The sequence below is a fragment of the Syngnathus floridae genome, chromosome 4, assembly GCF_059516105.1.
Source record: "Syngnathus floridae isolate MCC-2025c chromosome 4, RoL_Sflo_1.0, whole genome shotgun sequence".
In the NCBI taxonomy this organism is placed as follows: Eukaryota; Metazoa; Chordata; class Actinopteri; order Syngnathiformes; family Syngnathidae; genus Syngnathus; species Syngnathus floridae.
The window spans coordinates 2,695,001-2,702,500 of NC_142416.1; the positions used below are offsets into that span (position 1 = coordinate 2,695,001).

The 7,500-nt window shown below is 40.7% G+C and overlaps 1 protein-coding gene across 17 annotated transcripts in view; it reads right to left on the reverse strand.

The window, feature by feature from the left end:
- The window catches only part of LOC148398573 (palmitoyltransferase ZDHHC5-A-like), a 247,889-nt gene that overhangs the window by 236,136 nt on the left and 4,253 nt on the right, over positions 1-7,500 (reverse strand). The gene's annotated exons all lie outside the window — the stretch shown is intronic.

Sequence of the window (7,500 nt, forward strand, 5' to 3'; positions counted from 1 at the left end):
GATGTGATCAGAGGCCAGGGGCTTCAACCCCATCCTGTCCACTCTCACCCCCACCCTGTTTCTCTCAATAAAAATGCTCTTGCAAGAGGCCTCAGTCAGTACTCCTTATTTTATAGAAAACTCTATTTGAACCTCATCTTGACTATTGCAATGTCATATGGGGCAACACCTTCTCTAGTCACCTTAAAAAACTTCAATCTCTACAAAAGAAAGTCATTAGGGCTCTGTCTTGGTCTGAGTTTAATCCACCATCCCGCCCTCTTTTCCGCCGTTTTGAGAATTTCATAATGCATGTGTCATGTTTCAAGTTGTGAACAAGAGAAACCACATACTATGCAGTCTCATTCCCATCAGACGCAAGTTAAAACACATATCCTAGGGAACTACTGCAGATGTGTGCGCACCAGTACGAGTATTGCTTGTAGGGGACCTCAAATTTGGAACAAAATGGATGAAGCCTTAAAGGTCATGCCCTCTATCTATTAAAAAACAACAACATCTTTTTAGCCAGCTTTTACAAACCTACTATAATTACATCCACATTTCCATTTGTATGTCTGTCTGTCGGTCCGTCCGTCCAGCCGTCCGGGCCCTGTTATATAAGCTTATACTTAGCTTCACTCGGGGACTCTTTTCCTCATGCTACTAAAATGTCATATGTACATGTATGAAAGAAAGATTTATGATGGTGTGAAGAAATACAGTTTCATTTATTCATCTGTTGCTGGAAAGGACATGACTTCAAAGGAGCAAGAGGAAGTCATTGAACTGAAACGAGATCGTAGTTTAAAGCTAAAATTTTCTTATCTTCCTTTGGACAGTTTTTGGTTATCTGTTGCCAAGGAGTTCCCCATTCTGGCCAACAAAGCTATTTTGACATTGCTCCTGTTTTCTAACTACATATCGATGTGAGCTGAGCTTCTCAAGCTTGACTGCGATACAAACTAAAAACAGAGAGAGACTAAGAGCTGTTGAGCAAGAGCTTCGTGTGTGTCTTTCTAACATTCCTGCCAGGATATCCATTTTGTGTTCATCGAAACAGGCCCAGGTTTCACACTGAGTTTATAAATACATTAAAAAACATTAACTATATGTATTACTGTGTTAGAGTGTCATTTTGGTTGCTTGTGTGCCCCAGGATTTTGTACCGTATTTTCCGGACTATAAGTCGCTCCGGAGTATAAGTCGCACCAGCCATAAAATGCCCCAAAAAGTGAAAAAAACCATATTTAAGTCGCTCCGGAGTATAAGTCGCATTTTGGGGGCAATTTATTCGACAAAATCCCACACCAAAAACAGTCATGAACGAGCAACAACAGGCTAAAGGATAGCAACAACAGGCTAAACGATAGGTATGGTAACGTGACAAACACAAACAAAGAGCTGAGAACGGGCCTGACGTAACATATAGAGTGATTAAGGACAACTATTACATGAATAACATGTTTATAAAGCCATCAGTGTCACTCCAATTCATTAAATAGCAACAACAGGCTAAACGATAGGTATCCTAACGTGACAAACTCAAACAAAGAGCTGAGAACGGGCCTGACGTAACATAGAGTGATTAAGGACAACTATTACATGAATAACATGTTTATAAAACCATCGGTGTCACTCCAATTCATTAAATAGCAACAACAGGCTAAATGATAGGTATGCTAACGTGACAAACTCAAACAAAGAGCTGAGAACGGGCCTGACGTAACATATAGAGTGATTAAGGACAACTATTACATGAATAACATGTTTATAAAACCATCAGTGTCACTCCAATTTATTAAATAGCAACAACAGGCTAAACGATAGGTATGCTAACGTGACAAACACAAACAAAGAGCTGAGAACGGGCCTGACGTAACATATAGAGTGATTAAGGACAACTATTACATGAATAACATGTTTATAAAACCATCGGTGTCACTCCAATTCATTAAATCCATCGATCGTTCTTTGTCAACAATGGGTGCGCACGGCTGAGGGCGCTTGCACTTCAAAATATTCCACAGGCTCATATAACGATAGATAAACTATATTTCAAATAACTATAATACAAGCCAATAATATTATCAAACCATCCGTGCACTTTAATTCCATTAAATCCATCGATCAAATTCCTCGTCCTTTGTCAACATCGCCGCGCGTGCGCCCTGACGTCAGCCTTGTCTTTATTCCACAGATAACTATATTGTAGCGTTAACAAAGTACAAGGATAGACGTGGGTTTGGTAAACGGCTCTTTATTAAACAAAACAAACTTCCAAGCGTGTGGCGGCGTGGACTTCCAGACAGACCGGGCGTGCGTAATGGCCATGTCCGAGCCCCGCGCACCGTTCGCGGACAGCCACTCGGCCGAGCGCCGGCCCCCGACTCAGTAGAGTAGGACTGGGCATGCGTAAAAGCCATAATAGTTTTTCAAACCTTCTATGTCACTCCAAATCCTTAATTCCTTCAAACTCTTTGTCCTCCGTGTCACTTAGAAATGATCACCGCTAATGATGCCGGTAGTCCTTATGTGGGCACGTTTGTATGTAAATAACCGCCGCGCCGCGCTACTGACGTCACTTGAAATAGTAATCCATTGGTACATCACGGTTCTCCAAACTTTCTTTCCGCTGCTCGATTACTGTTTTCAGCTGCATATTTTACAACTTGAAGTTTGTAACCTGCAAAATATGAGTTTCTTTTTGGTGCCATTTTTCTTAAGCCCACCCAGTTGATGAGTCACGGCAAACGGTGAAATTTAGAGCGCCCTCATCCAGTTTCGTCTGAAAATATAATTTTTTGGGGTTGTTTTATCAAAGTCAAAGTCTGCTTTATCGTCGATTTTTTTTTCATATACCAAGACACACAAAGATTGAAATTACGTTCCCACTATCCCTCGGTGAGATAGTACACATATGCATACAAGCAACACAAAAAAAAACCAAGAAGGCACAAACAATGAATAAATAAGAGTGTTTAATAAATGATAAATAAACAAATAATAATAACTAATAATAATCAATATAAGAGGAGCAAAAATGGAGCAAGTGTACATACAGCAGACAGTGGACTTGGATATGGTGCTTTAAAGTGTTAATTGCTTTATTTGATGTTTTCTCTATTTTTTATGTTTTGAATATGTTCAAGATAAAGATATAAAAGCATGTGAAGTGATCAACTATACTAAAAATAACATGGGAAGTGGTCAACTATACTTGTAAGTGATGTCTTAATGATCAAGTAAAAATTTGTGAAAAAAAAACATATATAAGTCACTCCTGAGTATAAGTCGCCCCCCCACCCAAACTATGAAAAAAAACGCGACTTATAGTCCGGAAATTACGGTAAATGTAAAAAATGTGCCGTGGCTCAAAAAAGGTTGAAAATCACTGGACTAGAAGATAAATATTGTTCAGTGTTTTTGAGCAGCCTTATATCTCACTGCAAGTCAGTCACCAATCAGACCCTGCCCAATCATCGTGTGCTTTCTACGATTTTTAGTCCATCACTGCAGGTCGGTCGAGGAGGCGGAACAAGCAGCTGTCAGTCATGTCAACTGAGGTGTTGCATGCATGTGCATATTTCTCTGCTTAGAAAAGACAAAAAGAAAGACCCGCTACAGGATGGTGAAAAGAGGGCAGTGTGGTATTTCTTGCTTGGAGTAACTTCAATGATTAGACCGACAATTATATCATGAAAAGCAGCCCAGCTTGCTCCCACACACATATTACGAAATAGTCTGTCAGTGAGTGACTGTCAAGTCAAGTTTATTTATATAGCCCTAAATCAAAGGGCTTCACATGTCCAATAATTGACAATTATTCTCAAACATCCCCTGATCTTAAACTCCTAGGAGAGCAAAGAAAAACTTACAAAAAAAGAAAAAAAAAAAAAACTACCGTATTTTCCGGACTATAAATCGCTCCGGAGTATAAGTCACACCAGCCATAAAATGCCCCAAAAAGTGAAAAAAACCATATATAAGTCGCTCCGGAGTATAAGTCGCATTTTGGGGCAATTTATTCGACAAACTCTCACACCAAAAACAGTCATGAACGAGCAACAACAGGCTAAACGATAGCAACAACAGGCTAAACAATAGGTATGCTAACATGACAAACACAAACAAAGAGCTGAGAACAGGCCTGACGTAACATATAGAGTGATTAAGGACAACTATTACATGAATAACATGTTTATAAAACCATCGGTGTCACTCCAATTCATTAAATAGCAACAACAGGCTAAACGATACGTATGCTAACGTGACAAACTCAAACAAAGAGCTGAGAACGGGCCTGATGTAACATATAGAGTGATTGAGGACACCTATTACATGAATAACATGTTTATAAAACCATCGGTGTCACACTAATTCATTAAATAGCAACAACAGGCTAAACGATAGGTATGCTAACGTGACAAACTCAAACAAAGAGCTGAGGACGGGCCTGACGTAACATATAGAGTGATTAAGGACAACTATTACATGAATAACATGTTTATAAAACCATCGGTGTCACTCCAATTCATTAAATAGCAACAACAGGCTAAACGATAGGTATGCTAACGTGACAAACACAAACAAAGAGCTGAGAACAGGCCTGGCGTAACATATAGAATGATTAAGGACAACTATTACATGAATAACATGTTTATAAAACCATCGGTGTCACTCCAATTCATTAAATCCATCGATCGTTCTTTGTCAACAATGGGTGCGCACGGCTGAGGGCGCTTGCACTTCAAAATATTCCACAGGCTCATATAACGATAGATAAACTATATTTCAAATAGCTATAATACAAGCCAATAATATTATCAAACCATCAGTGCACTTTAAATCCATCGATCAAATTCCTCGTCCTTTGTCAACATTGCCGCGCGTGCGCCCTGACGTCAGCCTCGTCTTTATTCCACAGATCTACTATATAACTATATTGTAGCGTTAACAAAGTACAAGGATAGACGTGGGTTTGGTAAACGGCTCTTTATTAAACAAAACAAACTTCCAAGCGTGTGGCGGCATGGTCTTCCAGACACGAGAGCTCCATGGCATAGGACCGGGAGTGCGTAATGGGCATGTCCGAGCCCCACGCACCGTTCGCGGACAGCCACTCGGCCGAGCGCCGGCCCCCGACTCAGTAGAGTAGGACCGGGCGTGCGTAAAAGCCATAATAGTTTTTCAAACCTTGTATGTCACTCCAAATCCTTAATTCCTTCAAACTCTTTGTCCTCCGTGTCACTTAGAAATGATCACCGCTAATGATGCCAGTAGTCCTTATGTGGGCACGTTTGTATGTAAACAAACGGCGCACCGCGCCACTGACGTCACTTGAAATAGTAATCCATTGGTACATCACGGTTCTCCAAACTTTCTTTCTGCTGCTCGATTACGGTTTTCAGCTGCATATTTTACAACTTGAAGTTTGTAACCTGCAAAATATGAGTTTCTTTTCGGTGCCATTTTTCTTAAGCCCACCCAGTTGATGAGTCACGGCCAACGGTGAAATTTAGAGCGCCCTCATCCAGTTTCGTCTGAAAATATATATTTTTTTGGTTGTTTTATCAAGGTCAAAGGCTGCTTTATCGTCGATGTTTTCTCTATTTTTTATGTTTTGAATATGTTCAAGATAAAGATATAAAAGCATGTGAAGTGATCAACTATACTAAAAATAACATGGGAAGTGGTCAACTATACTTGTAAGTAAGTGATGTCTTAATGATCAAGTAAAAATTTGTGGAAAAAAACATATAAGCTCCTGAGTATAAGTCGCCCCCCCACCCAAACTATGAAAAAAAAAAACGCGATTTATAGTCCGGAAATTACGGCACTTGGGGAAAAATGAGAAACCTTGAGAAGAGACCACAGATGGGAGGATCCCCCTTCCAGAATGACCCGGCTGCAATGGATGCAGAGAAGGCACGTAGAACACAATGTAAAACAATCCAAAGAAAAAGACTGTAGTTTCTAATTTTCACCAACAGGGGTTACTAATACATCCATTCATCCATTTTTTCCAACCACTTCTCCTCACAAGGCTCACGAGCGGTACTAATACACTGTGAAACAACTTTTAACAACATTGAACATTTATGCAAACATACAAAGTATATACAAGCAGTACGGACTGTTTCCTCTACCGAAAGAACTTGAAGCAATGAATATCTAATGACACCACATTCGCTGTTCAATTACTAGCTGAGGTCATTGCACCCACAGCTCCTCAAATTCTTCCTCCATATCGTGTCCCACCGGAGATCAACTGATGTACTTTCCATTTTTTTTTTTTTTTATGCCATTTTGTTTGGTTGTTTGTTTGTGTGCACCATTTCCAATCATACATCCAGAGTAGGATGGTATTGTATTCTTATTGGTCAATGTCCAAAAACGAATTGAAGGACAAAGAAGATTAGGTCACACAATAGATACAGTATCTCACAAAAGTGAGTACACCCCTCTCATTTCTGCAATGTTTTACTTATATCTTGTCATGGGACAACACTGAAGAAATGACACTTTGATCCAATGTTAAGTAGTCACTGTAGAGCTTGGATAGCAAAGTAAATTTATTGTTACTTCAAAGTAACTCAAAATACAACAATGAATGTGTAAAATTCCGGCATCAAAAGTGAGTACACCCCAAATGAAAATGTCAAAACTGGACCCAAATGTCAATATTTTGTGTGGCCACCATTATTTTCCAGCACTGCCGTAACCCTTTTAGGCATGGAGTTCACCAGAGCTTCACAGGTCGCCCCTGGAATCCTCTTCCACATTTCCATGATGACATCACAGAGCTGGTGGATGTTGGAGACCTTACGCTCCTCCACCTTCCGTTTGAGGATGCCCCATAGATGTTCAAGAGGGTTTAGGTCTTGGGACATGCTTGGCCAGTCCATCACCTTCACCTTGAGCTTCTTTAGGAAGGCAGTGATCGTCTTGGAGGTGTGTTTGGGGTCGTTATCGTGTTGGAATACTGCTCTGCAGTCCAGTTTACGGAAGGAGGGGATCATGCTCTGCTTCAGTATTCCACAGTACATGTTGGCATTAATTGTTCCCTCAATGAACTGTAGCTCCCCAGTGCCAGCAGCACTCATACAGCCCCAGACCGTGACGCTCCCACCATCATTCTTGACTGTCGGCAAGACACACTTGTCTTTATACTTTTCACTTGGTTGCCACCACACACACTGGACAGCATCTGAGCCAAATATGTTTATTTTGGTCTCATCAGACCACAGGACATGGTTCCAGTAACCCATATCCTTAGTCTGCTTGTCTTCAGCAAACCTTTTGCGAGCTTCCTTGTCCATCTTTTTTAGAAGAGGCTTTTTTCCTGGGACGACAGCCATGCAGACCAATTGAATGCAGTGTGCGGCGTATGGTCTGAGCACTGACAGACTGAACCCCCACCCCTTCAACCTCTACAGCAATGCTGGCAGCACTCATACGACTGTTTTCCAAAGTCAACCTCTGAATATGACGCTGAGCGCGCGCACTCAACTTCTTTGG